Source organism: Synchiropus splendidus, chromosome 4 (genome assembly GCF_027744825.2).
Source record: "Synchiropus splendidus isolate RoL2022-P1 chromosome 4, RoL_Sspl_1.0, whole genome shotgun sequence".
Taxonomy (NCBI): Eukaryota; Metazoa; Chordata; class Actinopteri; order Syngnathiformes; family Callionymidae; genus Synchiropus; species Synchiropus splendidus.
The window spans coordinates 24,039,960-24,055,190 of record NC_071337.1 but is presented as its reverse complement, the minus strand read 5'-3'; the positions used below and the strand labels follow the sequence as shown (position 1 = coordinate 24,055,190).

At 39.8% G+C, this 15,231-nt stretch overlaps 1 protein-coding gene across 1 annotated transcript in view; it reads right to left on the bottom strand.

Moving 5' to 3' along the window:
• Positions 1-2,290: 2,290 nt before the first annotated feature.
• The window catches only part of LOC128757526 (potassium voltage-gated channel subfamily A member 1), a 30,917-nt gene continuing 17,976 nt past the window's right edge, over positions 2,291-15,231 (bottom strand). Inside the window, exon 2 of the mRNA XM_053862880.1 lies at positions 2,291-4,754. The gene's annotated coding sequence lies outside the window, so the exon portion shown is untranslated. The remainder of the gene's footprint in view (positions 4,755-15,231) is intronic.

Here is a 15,231-nt window from a genome sequence, read left to right as displayed (position 1 = left end):
TGCAAAAATATGTGTATTAAACACGAGATTTTTGTTATATTTCCATATTGACAGTCGATCAATCAGTTAAAGTCAACTTGTCTGTACATGATGCGACTATGCAACTTGTTTGATTGCAGTGTTGTGAATAGTGGTATATAGTAGAAACTTAACATTTTAGTTACTCAAAATGTGGTTTGAATAGTTTGCTGTCCCGATGGTCCTGGAGCCTCAGCAGCTGGCGACTAATTGATTTGTCCATTATAGTCGTCCAAGACGACTAATCGTTGCAGCCCTATCTGTGACCCTTGGTAGACCATAGATCAGACCTGGGCAAAGTGCGGCCCGGGGCCATATGCAGCTCGTTGCCTGTGTCTTTGTGGCCCTCATGAGGTCTGACTAAAACTATACAACTGATAAGTTGTCGTTTTCTGTCACTTTTCTGTCCTGTTTCTGTTTTAGCCAGCAGTGGTTCAACAGTAAATACAACACACAATACAAAACACATTTTTGATCCTTCTTTTCGTTTTAGGTTATTTTAGTATTTTCCTCAAAATTAGTTGAAAAAAAAAAAAAAAAAAAAAATATATATATATATATATATATATATATATATACAACAGTTGTATACTACAACGTTATTAATCCCATGGGAAATTATGTTCGTAACATGCTCTGTACACAACATATCACAATAAGATAAAAAATAAATAATATTATAAAGTGCAAAAAGTAATACCAAAGAGCTTAGAAACAAGTTGGACAGTTTTATATATATATATGCCATATTTACACTTCTCAATATCCTTGCTTCCACTGAAACTTTTATGGCTCATTTTGTTCACGTTAGTTGTTTCCATCACATTTCAACTACAGATCAACTACTGGTACTTTGGTAGACGTAGTCTCATAAAAGGTACCAGCATTGAGCGTAACTTTGGAAAACTTACCAAAATACCATTTAATTTTCAGCAAAGTATTTTGACGCTAATGTTTCTTTTCCTCAAGCGCTTCAGTTTGTTTTATTTGTACAGGTATGCTTAAAAGTAACTCTCCTACTTCCCTGCAAAGGTGTTTTGGTCAAGTCCAAAAATATCTGTCTTTTCTGCAAGATCTCCACCTGCGCATTACCTCTGTGCCAATTTTTAACATTAAGTACCAAATTTTTATGAAACGAACAAACAAGCCATCTTTACATAGAAGAGATGGTCAGAACTAGTGTTAGATATTTCTGCTTGTTGTTCTTTATAAAATGACGAGAAATCAGTGAACTTGAGATCAAGGGAAATTTTACTTCGAAGGAGTCAGAGTTCACAGAAGCAACGCTGGTTTACAACAGCGAAGGCTGACTGGAGACTGATGCTTAGAGGTGTCCTTTATACAGCGAGTCCACATTCCTGCCATCCGAGAATGTTGAGAGGCCATCCTCCAGTAAGGAGACGCGTGCATTTTGGGAAAAGCATTAGCTTAAATATAGAAACTAAGGGGCCTCTGAAATGCAATGCGGACATCAGCATGTAAGCATAGAATTACAAGTAAGCAGCAAATCTCTTCAGTTCAAACCTAAAGGGTAAACCAGGGGTGAACAATAAATATGATCAATCAATCACATTTTCTTTATCAACTAGCTACATTGGTCATATTTAGACAAAACACCTCTTAGTTATAAGTATGTTTGCCTCCTTCACAAATGAATTATTTGCATTCTGGTTCAGTGCCATAAGGTCTCAGTGTACTTGACGCAAGGTTTTACTGTGCAGAAGCATATCAAAGATTTTCTCTCTTAAATTACTTGTTAATACAAAATTCTATACATGTGGATAATAAAAAAGCTCTATTTTTAGACAATAACTTTGGAGAGTATTGAGATGAAAGTACATGCAATAGATGGCATCATAGATCATATAAATACAGTAAACTAGATTCTTCAACTGAGCCGTGCCTTTTTTCCAAAAAAGTCTTTCATGAAATTGTGACCACCATCGAAGCTTTTCCATTCATTTTCCTGGGACTTTCAATTAGATAGTGCATATCCGTGAGAACTCAATTTCAATGGCACTATAAACTTTATATTCTCTCTTAAAAGGAGACAGATAGTGAAGTATCTTCATAATAGTTAAAATGCCCTTCCAATTTAATGTTAATAATACATTGAAAATAAGAACAGTACTCCAAGCAGCAGCGTGGATCTAATAAAAGTTCCACTGATACGCAGGTAGGCATTTTCTTGCTGATGTTTGTCGACACCTAGTGCCGATATTTGGAATAACATCTATGAGGGTAAGAAAAGACTTCAGTTCGATTTCAAATTTTTATTTCATAACTCCTCTGCATATATTATGAACAATTTTAACAAACAGGAGATATCTTATGTTCCGTTAAAAACACAATGTACCATGAACGAGGTGAGGTTTAACATGTGATACACTTAAACCACTGAAACACAGAAGTTTTGGCTTTTTCAGACCAGTTTGGCAGCTTTGTTTTTAGGGAAAGGAGTCAGTAACGGAAGCTGTTTCACACTCACAGGCAGCAAAATCGAACACGGACAAGGGCTGCATCGATCATAACCATGCAGTGAAAGAAAGTTAACCTTCAACTACCTTAAATTCTTTACAACCAAAAGAGAAATGCTGCATTTAACTGAAATATACTGGCACCACGAGCAACAGTTTGTGCCTTTTGAGGGTGTTTGGTGAAGAAAAAGTAAATACAACTTCAAGACACTTGGTTGCTAATGAGAGGAAAACAATGTATAACCTTTGTCCTTTGACTTTTGATATTGTTAAACAAGCATATATATATTTTTAGCGAAAATGCTTTCACCTCACAGTGATTAAATTCTGCCATAATTTTCCACATTTAAGCAAATTATTACATGCATCTTTTACTGGCGCATTTCCAAACATTTTTCATTCTAAAATCTAGACTCACTGCAGTAACCAGGCTAAAAACACAAAGTTGATTCCCTGAAAGGCACAAACTGAACTCCTGATGCGTTTAAGTTCATGACGCCTTAAAACTTAAATCTGAGGTATCTGGAGCAATGATGGCAGGGTGAGGACTTGGGGGGCGTAAGGCCAGACATCTACGCAGGATAGCAGCTTCAGGAAACACTCAACACGAGTCACAAGAAAAGAGAGCTGGACAGAAACAACAAACTGCACTGGAGATACTGTAAATTGCAAAATATGAACGGGGTAAATTTCAGTATTTCACGACCCTTGGACTGGTGGAACATACACACTATGTGCTTCCAAACTAAATGAGTCTTGAAGAAAAATAGCATTTTACGGCTTGCTACTACAGCAATCCCGAGTGTAATGGCTATCGTTCTGAATAACATGAGAGATGCCTACATACCTCCCAGCATCAGTATGAAAGCGTGTCTTTTATTTTATCTTATATAGTGTTTGTCCGCTTATTGTTTATGAGAATTCAGTCTAATACAACAGATAGCAGCCACCGATGACTTAGTAGTTAGCACGTCCACCACAATTTACCTGTCAATAAATAGCTGGGCCGTTTGAATCAACATCTGAAAATGTGCTGGATGTTGTGTAAACTGGCGGTAGAGCTAATTCACAAACGTCTTTTTGAAGGATCAAGATTTAGATCAAAGAATTAGATAGCTTTAAAAGTGCTTTTAGTATACTGTTGTGTCCGTAGCATAACAAGCGATCGGTTGTATTTTGTGACAAGGCAACCCAAATTTGGGATTTTAAACCAGCGCAAGCTAAAATGGTTGGTTGGCACCCAAGATGTGGGTAGGCCAATAAATAAAGCAACTCTATATATCATTTATGTAGAAAAAAAAAAGAAACAAATTGTCGTCTTTATTTATTCAATCTGCGATTTAAGTTGAGAATTCACAGTATTTCCACGCAGTGGAACGCACACGCTCGTTCACACACAGCTATTCATGCCACTTCTAGTATTCTTGATTGATATGTAGGAGGAAGTAGAAGAGCAGGCCACACGAAGGTTCAAGATTAATCAAACACCTTTAGACTGAAGCCCCTGAACAAACAGTACAAACCAAAACAGCATCGATGAGCTGACACACAGTTACTTCAGCTCTGAAATCTGCCACCCTGAATGCGTCTCGCAGTCCAGAGCGGTGGAATGATCTGAGATCAGCTATGGCTTTGGCCCAGCTCAGGGCAGGAGGGAAACTCAACATCAACCAAATGCTTTATCCTCCTTTCTGAAGTTCTTTTTTTTCTCCTCGAAAACCCCCATTTGTTCATCATTTTAGAAAAATATAAATCAGGAAAAAACGTCATTACAAAAATAAACCAAAAGTTCATCAAAAGTCTACATCCACATGACAACTTCACATAAATATCGACTGATATTGCACAGCTAGGGATTTATTCCAATATGAAGTAAATCACTGACACGGTCGTTGTAGAAAATAATGATAAGTCATCACAATAAAATGAGCAAAACTTGCATTTCCTGATTAGGTAATTGTAATATTTTTTTCATCTTTTGAGTCCAGAGATCAGCAGCAGATCCCAGGCCCTCCTACATCAGGAAGATAAATCCTCTGAGTCCTGCTCTAAAGAAAGGAAAAAAAAAGAAACAAATAAAACATAAAAAGCAAAACCAACTTGACTGCTTCTGGTTATTTTTGGTTGAAGGCACAGAGTTAAAAAGAAAAGAAAAGAAAAGAAAGGGCGGATGATGCTGCAGCAGATGTGATTTCCAGTGGAAGGGAGTCCTGCGTGGGATCCACTCTCCTGATCGTCGGAGGGCAGGGCGTCAACTCTCTGCAACACAGAAAACAAAATAAGCAATAAAGAATGTTTTCTCACACTCACATCTATGAACAAGCTACACTCAACAGTTAACCTTTTGAGACTACAGCAGAGTGACTCGCTGCACAGGAAACACCCTAGTTTGCTCCCTAAAGGTGGGAGCACCATCTTGCTGTGAGGCTGCAGCTCTGACTTGAACTCAGGTGAGTCTATTATTGGTGGCATACAAACATATTTACTTACAAAGCAGCACCCGACTATTTCTCCCCTCATGGGTAGAACTCAAACATATATCAAGCGGAGACCAAATACATATGTGTCGACATCAGGATCCTTATATGTGTAAAACAAGGTTTGAATTTATTATCCAGACATAGTCATGAGAGCCGTGACTTATTTCAGAAAGGCTTTGGGGTGCGAACCTGAGGTTTACTGAGGTATGGGTGTGAAGGATTCATCTATAGCTAGAAGGATGATGAATCCTGAGTGTTTGAGGGATGGATGCATATAGTCTGAGCATCCTGTTTCGGCACGGTGGTCCACAGCTCTGGGTCTCTATGTGCCTGTGGCCTTCCAACCCCCCACCTTTCTCCATCTTCCTCGAAGTTAATCCTGCGTGCAGCGGCAGATGGTGCGGGACCATCCATGGCTGTGCTCCTGTAGTTATGAATGATTGCATGGTCTTAGGCATTAAGTTGGATCAGTGTAATCCATGGCAGCATATGCAGAGCGGCCAAATCCAGCGTGCAGGAGAACTTCACTCCTTGACTTTCACTTGACAGGAGCTCACCAAGGAGACCAGGAGGCGTCAACGTCCGCAGGATGGTCAGTGAGCTGATCGGTGCCAGCATGTAGCCTGCTCAAGTGTAATTGCTGAGTGACGCTCCACAAAGAAAAGCCAAAACCATTGCAACCATTGTCTACCTTGCACACAAACAACCTTCACTTCCAACAAACAAAGAAGAAATAATCCATGTCAGGCTGCAACACTAGTTTATGTTCGGTATATTAAGGCATAACTGTGGTGATCTGAAGGGCCTCCATGGTGGACTAGGCTTCAGTCAGTACGTTGGCAGCTTTATTCTTCCTCAAAGCAGTGTTCCAAGTGTGTCCAGTTAACCATTTTGATTCTCTTTTTTTCTCTGAATGAACAAATGAAATGAACAACGTTACTAGCAGAGACAGTTGTGAGTTGAGTAGATTCCACTGTTTATGACATGCTTAAGTTGAAGTCTTGTTTGAGATTCAAGAGGAGTGTGTCAAGTGGGAGATGAAGGCAACAAGTGAAAGTGCATGCAAGCAATGTTTGCATGGTAGATTTTGGAAAGACAAGTAGTTTTTGGTAATGTAGGACTACCGAAAAAAAACTGAAAAGAGACTCACAACTTTCTTTTCTCGGGTTATTTCATTTTATGGGTAAATGGCTGGAAGCAGATCAGCTTAAATGTATTGTATTGTTAAGCAACATGAACAATCACACTTCATGGTTTTCTACTGCTCAACTAATGGAAGCATTCCCACACTCACATCTAAATATTGTCCTGCTCTTGAACAGTACTTTTAACATCTTAACTGAGCATCATGCAGGTGGTTCTGTATCATCCATAACCAGACAGCCTCCTGCAATTTAACCAATCTTGATCATCCTCAGTGGTCACACCTATCCCTCATGTCCTTCTTCACCAAGTACATGGACCTCAATGGTCGTCTTCCTCTTTTTCCTTTTCTCAAACAGTCGTCATTCCAAAAGTAATCCCTGATGCTCTACTCCAGGAGAATAACCTGGTTATGTCAGCAGGTTCATGACAGAAAATTAACTTTTTTTTTTTGGTAATTTCTGTCAACAATTTCATTTGTCTGAAAACCACAAGCCAAGTTTCTTATTCTTCTCAAACTCAGCAACATTTATCCCGACAACACTTCTTCCTGGGTACATTCATTCATGACCGCACTGCTGCTTTCCACTTCTCATTGAGTGACCCCCATCTTTTGAATGGTTTTTAATCATTGATGATCCTGAGCTGAGTTGGCCTCTAATCACCAGACGTCTCAGGCTCTCAGTGCGATTACCACCGACTTAACTGCGACGACTTTTAATCAGAAATGGAACTGATGATGTACAGAATATGATTTTATAGTGACGTTAATAAATGTACCTTCATACTTCATGCCAAAGGATGCCACATTACTGTACTGCTAGGTAATATACTTCCTTACAGTCAAAAAATAAATAAATAAAAAATAAATAAAACAGAGCTCACTTATCTTTATTTAAAGAACAGTGTGGAATCAGCACCAGTCAGACATACAGTGCATAAACCTGTGAGCTCTGTGTACTAGTCCCTGACTTTTGCATCAAGCAGTAGAATTCTGAATATTGCAACAAATAGTATAAAACAGTGTCTCTTCTTCTTTAATGTGAGTGTGCTCTATGGAAGATGTTTGTAAAAACAGTAAATCTAAATCTTAAATCCAGAAAAGCACTCGTAAACCTCTGCCAATAAAGAATCCTTTCAACATTTCCTGGATCCAGACAGTGATCGGGATTGCTTTTTGAGTTACTTTGAACACAGACAAACAGACATGTTCAAAACATATGCTCTGACAATCAACAGCTATGAATCCTTACCAATAAAAAATGAAGTTTGAGAGTTTGGAACCCTATTAAATTAGAGAGAACAGCTGAGAAAGGACACTGTTCATCTCTGTCAAACCCAAATGAAAATGCATTTAAGTTACATGCTTTTCTGCGTCTGCCAGGATTCTGGAAGAGGAGGTGTCTTTTGGACAACTCCCTAACTAACTTGCGTTTCTAAACATGAACTGTTGTATTCTTTTGTTAAGTAACAGGAAGACCCTTTTTTAGAAGAGCATTCCATGGAGCACCAAATTATTCATTATAGTTTCATCATAAGACAAAACCATATTAAAATGTTATTGGTCCAGGGATATACAATGAAGGACAATGATGCAGAGACACAATAAATATGCTCATTATTTGTTCTAAGGTAAGTGGCTAAATTGATGAATAAAATACCTTTCCAATCTATAGTCTCACTGACTTGCAAGGATACTCACTTGTGTCCTTCTGACTCACACCGGGGAGCACATTAAACTAGATTTTTAAAAAATATCACGGCTATGGTAATAAATAAATAACTAAATAAATACATAAATCATGCCTTCAAAAAAACCCTTTCCACTTTATTTCCTAAATGTATATGACTTACTGCCAGTCATTACAATGTTCTTTTTTTAAACACCCACTAGGTGGTGCTACAGCATCTCTCCGTGTTGACCTCACATCTTGCTTGGGAGGTTTGTTTATGTTTCATCTCTCAGAGGCAAGCTTTAGTTACCTTTCCCAAAATCAGCTGCTCTGAAAAGGTTTTTCGACGCCAAGGGATTCCCAGGAGATTATCTTTATTTGGAGCATCGTGTCGGGATTACTTCAATTCGGGGGAAAATTCACTAGAAAGCTCAGGAGCAGCTTTGACTCCCCCTCCACACACAGATTGACCTCTGCTTGTAATTTCACATTAGGGTCTAAACTTTGACATACGAAGGCATTTTCCCGCCAGCAGTCTTATTCCCTCTCAAACTCTTCCCTTCGCAAATGTGTCGTGTGATGGAAGATGCAAAGCAGATTAAATGGAGAGAGCTCTGGATTCATGCACGCTGCTGGTTCACTGGAGTAAAGACGAAGACATGCATGTCTGTCTCAAATAACTGCGCGTTTGAGTGTGTGCGCTCGTGCTGGATTTGATGATTCAGAGCTCGGGTGGTGAAACATCACGCTAGCCTGCAGGGTTCACTTGGACTGTGGGAAGAGATGGCGTTGTATATTTTTATATATACGCACATGTCTCTGTCTTTGTAGCTTAGAAAGCAGTGCACTAACTCGAGAGTTTTTGTCATTTGTCTTGGAGGGAATGTAATATGGAGACTGGAATTTATCCAAGCTTTTTTTTTACACTGCAACATATAGTTTTGTTGGCAATAGACTAAACTTCTCCTTGCCATCCAGACTTGTGTGGAACCCCAAATACTGGTCTTGAAAATTCGCTGTCGTCTCTAAAGTATCCAGAAGGCAACTCCTCTAACGCTTTGTGTGGCTAAACTTTTTGTCTCTGTCTTCATTTTCACCATTATGAAGGTCTGTCCATCAGAAGTCAGAGATCATAAGTGCTTCTATCAGTTGAGATGAGAAGAACAGTGATCAACATGTTTGGACTGGACCTGTAGAAAGACAGTGCAAGGTTCAAACTGGACTAGATATTGAAAACAGAGCAACAAAGGCGTGACAGAACCAGATAGTGAGTCCCCAAACTACTGCTTTCCTGCCAGTGTCAGAGCTATAGGGGCTCGTTTTGGACACTTCTTTAAGTCTGACTTAACATCTGTTAAAGCGATTATAAATCCTTTTGTGACATTGCCAGTTTAAACCAAAGGAGCAGAGCTGCTGTTAGGTAAACTATGATTCCACTTTGAAATTCAATAACTGGCCGCGAGTAATTCATGGTAAAATTTCGACCAATAATTTTGTTCATTTCTATAATCGTCTCATTGACTTTGTACTGCAAAAGAGCAGCACCGACATCCTCCTTAGTAGACTAGATATCAAAAGCGGCTTGAATGGGACGGGATAAAGCCCTCAAATTCATTTGCCATTTCTTGCAAAAGTTTATCCTGGAAAAAGCAGAAAAAAACGGGAAAAAAGTAAAGACAACTAAGCAAGGAGCTGATTTTGCATTGCATTTTCCAGAAATGATATATATTACATATATTTTCTTATTAGTTAAATAGATCCAGGCGGCGATTTATTTAAGTTTACGAGCAGATATGTGGTACAATGAAAGTGCTACTGTAACATGTCACAAAACAAGCAGTAAAATTTGCATTAGCACTTATGGTACATGAAGCTAATTTGTTCTATAACTGATTCAATATATGAATCAGTCACTATTTTTGATTCAATGAGAATCAAAAGTGCTGTATACAGCTCACAATACCACGTGTTCGCTGATGTCCAGGTCCAGTTAACTTACAATAAAGGTATTTAGCTACTAAAGAACAGAGCATGATTCTTTAAAGAGATGATGCTGGTGCTTCTGGTCTGGACTTGTGATGCTATCAAAGGCCTTTTTCACCAGAGACCCTCTGTGACCTTCGGCTGTGAAGATAGATAGATGGCGGATCACAGAGCTGCGCGCCATTATGTGCTTAATAACTGTCCAGCGCAAATCCAAGTCCGACATCCGCGGCAGGACTTAGCTTGAGTGTTTTTCTTTTTTTTTTTTCGCAACACAAACACAAACGCTGTGCGAATGGACGCATTTATGACACCAGTCGGGACAAACACACGCTAAACTTCTTAAATCTCTGAAATCTGATCGAGGGTGATTCCTGCAGGGGACCCGCAGCTGTCTTTATACTTTAATGGAATCCCTCCATTTAAACGGGGAAAGCTGCAGCTAAAAATACATCCCTAAATCGGAGCATAATCAGCTGTGGTGCAACAAAATATCGCTTTAGTTGTAGAGAAAATAAACAGTTCTGATTACTGACAGATGCCAATGTTTGAGACCCGCTATCAGTTGCATAAGCCTGTAACATATACGTTAATAAAATCCTTTCACATTCCAGGATTAAGATTCCGGGGCAATAGAAAAATGTCGATTCAGAAACATACCACAAATAAGTTTTCGTCAGAGGTAGCCAACTCTGCAGTGTATTGAATAACGCACAAAAGACAAGTAAAAAAAACACTGAAGTATGATGAATAAAATAAATCAAAAATATACTACATTATCTTAAAATAAATAAATAGGCGAATAAAAAAATATAGTAAGTAGAAGACTTGAAACCAGAAACTTGGAGCAACGTTTAACAACATATTTATGCAATCCCAACTTATCCAGGGAGAAAGTGAGCTGTTCCTCAGTCAAGCCAAAAGAACACTTGTTTCATCCCATGTTTGCCAAACATGGCTCCATATTTGTCTCCCAATTTCTGCGGTGGAACGAATCAAAGAGTCGCCCACGACTTTACACTTGAGAAGGAGAGTGTGCCGAGATGAAGTGTAGCGAGACACTCTGATCATGTCTGTCTTTACCAACACGCTGTCGCTGGTAACTTCACAGAGACGATCTGGGCTCTGTGAAGCGCCGCTGAATTTAACAATTAGACATAAGAGCCAGCAAGATCCTCCAATGATGGCAAATTGAAAAAGGTCATTTGGAGGTGTATTGCTCAAAGGCACCGTGACACCCTCCGGGAACTGGCAGCTCTGCAGCTATGAGGTCATATCTGACTTAGTGTCCACACAGGACACAAAGCACCGAGTGCACAATCTTGAGATCTCATTTGGACATTAATTTTCCAAGCCAGAAAACATGCAACGAAAGCAACGACAGCAGCCCGGGCAAAGATAGATGGTCATAATTACCCTTTCAGTCTTGTTCAAATAGCATAGCCGAAGAGACAGACTGATTGATGGGAGTCTGTCATGGTGAGAAATATGGTTTGATTCATTTTCTTAGCTTCAATAACGCACAGTCATGAGGCTGATAGTGTGAAATCCTAGCTCAGGTCAAACCTCAGGAATCCACCTGACCACTGCCATACAAAAGGCTTATTCTGATTTAACCCACCACCTGCTGCACTATAGACAGTGTCAGCGAGCTGCTTTCATTCCTCCCCTGGTACTGGCACCGTGGGTCACCCTCTTCTGCTGCTAGCTTTCCTGATGCTCATGTTTACACATTGATTTGTTTTTTTTTTATCTCCAATGTGTGTATCATGTTTCTGGACAAAATTAACAGACACAAACTTTGCTGTGTGTCTGTTTCATTAGGACCATGAACAACTACTTACAGGACTGACAGACAGCATATTCATGTCACATATAAAGGAAATCCACATGGCGTTACTACAACAAGTAGATTCTCAAATGTCTGTCCGCAATATTTTTCACAAATATTTGTATCAAATTTTCATTCATATTTTGTAAAATATAGAACAAGCAGCCAGTAAAGTGTTGGGGTTCCGTTGTTCAGGTATGCGTCCTTACTGAGTCTCTGTCGATATTCTAACATGAAGCATGGAAATGAAGGCCAGCCTTTAGTTGACTTAAGAGACAGGACAAATGAGTTGACATTCAAATAACTGGATCCCCTTGAAGGCTCATCATAAGGTGCTAAATTTGAAAATGATCACATTGTACATCTGAAATGATGATGTAATTACATGTAATAAAACTGTTCTTATTACCTAATTATGGTTATTTAATGGCATTTTTTTTTTTTTGGACTGGTCCACTAAAACTTTGCACTACTTGCACGTATCGTAGAAGCTTTATAATGTGTTGGCCACCTGCTGTCTGACTGGCCTCACTACAGGCAGTGATATTACATTAAATATCAGGAATTAATATCGGGTAAAAAAAATAAAATGGGTGCGGAAATGAGCGGTTTGGTGGAGGTAGGTGCCCTCTTTAGTGCTGGTATAATTTATATTTCTGGTGATATTTGTTCCCTAGAAAGGTGACTCAATACAACACAGTAGTAAAAACACACACCACACTTAACTGGCTTGAGTGACAACAGCTAACACGATGGCACAGCTTGCACCAAGCGTCCGCCCCGGGCTTTATTGGCCATGGCACTGACCGACAGATGAGATTCAATCAAGCACCGGTCGCTGTGATAGGTCAAACGAATCATGTGACCCTGTCTGCCATGGCACTTGCGTGTGTGTATGTAAGAGAGCATCACCCCAACAAGCATCTCCGCTCCAATAACTGGAGCAGCACAACGCTGTCGTTCTGCTCGACATTACCATCAAGTAATTAAATGCGTGTGCTCATGTGTGACTGACGTGGCACGTGAAGACGAACGTGACGCCGCACTGAGGAATGTTTTAAAAAGCAAGCACATGACGCACTTGTGCCTCCTCGTCCGTGGATAACGGAAGAGCAAGAGCAGGATTTTCCCTCCGACACTAAAAATAGACGCAACATTGACAGAGATCACGTCCTCACGTTCAGACCCTCAAAGTCGGGGGGTCAGGGGAACAAGTGTGAGCTGCAAAGCCTCGGGAGGAAAGTTTAAAGGTCGGGGCTTCTTATGTGATCCGTGCCCTGAAGCTGTCAGGTGCATGTTCACCTTGAGAAATGACCCTAGAGCTCTAATTAACGTGCGGGAGAATGCGATGTGCTTCACATTAATTGGGCCGTTACTAAGTCATAACTTATGTTCACTTCTGGTTCATTTGATACACGGCAGATACAACGTTGCTTAATACACCACACTACAGTACAGAGAGCTTCTGCAGTATAGACACAAACCTGTTGATATTTCTTAAACTGCTGCCGCAACACAGGAGGCAGTCGGACTCTCTTAGCGCGTTCGCATTGTCAGCCACTCAATATAAAACACACAGAATTGAATTAAATGCAACCGCACACGGAAGAAAGGCTTCAAGTTCAATGAAAACTGCACAAGGTAGGATACAAAAGTGGCGCTGATTGCTTCGTACGGTAATGCCTTTATAGACAATTGCAATTGTTTGGTAGCAATATAGCAACACAATTTCCACTGGTCCTATTGATTTCTGCTCTCACTTTTATTCAATTCAAGATATTGTACTTTTGTCCTTTGATAGACAGATAGACTGTCATCATTCGTATGCTACCTTCAGGGTCCTACGTAATAAGATCCAGGGTCACAGCGGTGCCATGAACACGCACTGACACATACACCTACACAATACAATGATATGACTATGTCCTACAGCGACGTTATATTGATATCCGATAAGCCGATATTGTCCAAATACTTGATTTCGCACACCAATAAAAGACAACAGATATAACACATTTTGGGCTGCATTATATCTGCTGCCATGGAATCAACACATGAATTATTGTTTGTGACGTCCGTATTACACATGTCTTAAAAAGTGCCATATTTATTTTTAACATTTCATCTGCGTTTCAGCGTCAAGTGCAAAATTCTACAGCGCATGCTGTTTAGTACAAGCAGACTGGAGTAAACTAAGAATATACTTCACTGCCCAACAATACAAATAACACATATTTGATAACAGCCCATCTGGTCCTATCACTGCATTATAGCAGATCGGTGGATATACTGGCAAATATACCGTATTATGTGCAACAGACAATGTCATAGAATTTGTGCCGAATATTCCACATTAGAGAAATGCAATTATAACTCCTAATAGAGGAACCTCACACACAAGATAGACAGATGACAGGTGATGAAATCAGATGATTATGATGAAAAATTCATCCCTATGTGCTACCATCGTAAACACAAAAATAATTTTCAGGTGCAAAAAGTTCAGTACGGCCAGCCTTTTGTAACAGTAAACAATGTATGAGGTATTTCTTCACACTATGTCATACATTTACAACTTTTTATGAAGCGTAGTGTTAGCAACACCCACTCCCACACACACACCTCTGACTGAAAATGGAAAACTATTTAAGCATTTTATGAACACAAATAAAACACTGAAACACAAACGGACTGGCAGCTACTTGGTGTGGACATGTTGCGAGTCCATCACAGGGCACATACAAACAGATCACCTTGTTTGTGAGTCCCATTACCGAAGCATTCAAAGCAGCTCAAAAGAACTTGTTGTTAATACAAATGAAACCGTCACACATGCCACCTTGGCATGATGTTTGTTGCTACATTGTAACATGTAAGTCAGTGCAACAGAAAAAACGTGATGGCAAACAAACTCCTAACTGAGATGCTGAATGAGAGCGGCCACTGTTTATGTGCGGAGATGTTCTCTTCCTCCCTCAGTTCACATGTTTGTGCTCATTCTCAACCTGGACACCATACAGTTCACAGTTTTGTTTATCCAAGCAGAGTACTCTCCAGTGAAGGCAGATTCACAGATGCTGACCTCAAGGTTTTCAGGATTGGCATATACATTCTCCTTCCCCTCACCGGTAAAAACATGATTCTTCATCTTTCAAGCCAAGCGTGTTGGGCATCATAAATCCAAATGATACTTTGGCGGTCACATGAATGCACTTTGTGACAGCAAGTGGCTCTTTGACACTTCACCATGCATGAAGGTGATGTTTTATTTGCTTACACTGTAGATAACTCTTAAACCATGGTTACTATTCATGGCTCCCTTTAAATAATAAAGAATACTCACAACACTAAAACACTCATATTTGAGTTCCATCAATTTTCTTTTGCTTATTCTCCATTGGGGTCCCACGAGGCTGGAGTCCATCCCGGCAGAGCAGAGGTGGGGGACACAAGTACCAAGTTGTCAAGCCTCTCACATGGCACATATAGACAAACCACCTCTCACGCACACACTAGCTCCTATGGACAACTCAACCAACTGGCCTCTGAATGTTTTTATATGGTAGGAGGAAACCAGAGTGCCCAGTGGGGATCATACAACACTCAACACTCACACAAATATATGG